Source organism: Mandrillus leucophaeus, unplaced genomic scaffold, assembly GCF_000951045.1.
Source record: "Mandrillus leucophaeus isolate KB7577 unplaced genomic scaffold, Mleu.le_1.0 Scaffold158, whole genome shotgun sequence".
NCBI lineage: Eukaryota > Metazoa > Chordata > Mammalia > Primates > Cercopithecidae > Mandrillus > Mandrillus leucophaeus.
In genome coordinates this window covers 603374-604398 of record NW_012101565.1, presented here as the reverse complement: position 1 = coordinate 604398, position 1025 = coordinate 603374, and positions in this window count along the sequence as shown.

Sequence of the window (1025 nt, the reverse complement as noted above, 5' to 3'; positions counted from 1 at the left end):
GCTGGGATTACAGGCGTGAGCCACCGCTCCAGGCCCTAAAAATGTTTTTAACAGGTGAATGAAGCCCACTTATTTGTATTAATATGACTGACATTTTGGTCTGAACTCTACCATATTACCCACACGAGCAGGACAGGGGCCCATGTGGCTGGAGCCTGAGATAGGCAGGAAATGTGGGAGGATGGAGCCCAGACCGCACAGGACTGTGCCTCCCTCAGCGTCACCAGGAGACAAACCACACAGCCAGCAGGCAGAGGAAGTTTACTGGAGTTATTAACAGGTAGTAGGGGCTGGATATTGGGAGCAGCTGTGAAGGGGCACAGAGCCCTCTAGGAGGCAGGAGGGGCAGGCCCAGAAGCAACCACAGCTTGAGGGCTGGGTGGAGCCCCCGGGACCAAACGCATCTGGGAGAGGTCCCTCTTCAAGGCTGAGCTTCAGACCCTGCTGGAGCAGGCGGTGCTTCAGCCAAGGCTGGCAGGAGAGCGCCCTTTGGGAGCTGCAGCAGGAGCCGTCCACACTGGTAAGGAACCGTGCCACTGGCAAGGAGCTGTCCACACTGGCAAGGCCCTCAGAGGCCACTAGGAGCTGTTAGCTGGGCACCACTGAAACTGTGGGCTGGGAGCTCCTCTGGGTGTCCTGAGGGCCAGGCCAGTGAGTGCCGCAGGGGCAGATAGGAGGCAAAGCAATAGTGTGGGATTGGGAGGTGGCTCCCTGAAGCGTCGTCCCCTCTGAGGAAGGGCCAGTGCAGGAGCAGCACTGGAGGACAGGACTCTGCGGCTGTGGCTGGACTAGAGGCAGATGGTGGATTTGGAGCACAGAGTCACAGGGGTCCCCAGTGCCAGCTGCTTTGCAGGGCGGCTGGACTGTTTAGTGACTAAATGAAGCGCTGGGGAAGTCATTGAAGGGTTTTAATCGGTGGCATGACCTGGTCTGTATTTCAAAAAGGTCACTGCGGGTCCAGTCTGGAGAGTGGAGTGGACTGGAGACCCTGGGTGTTGGTTCCAGGTGACGGTGGCGGTGGGGGT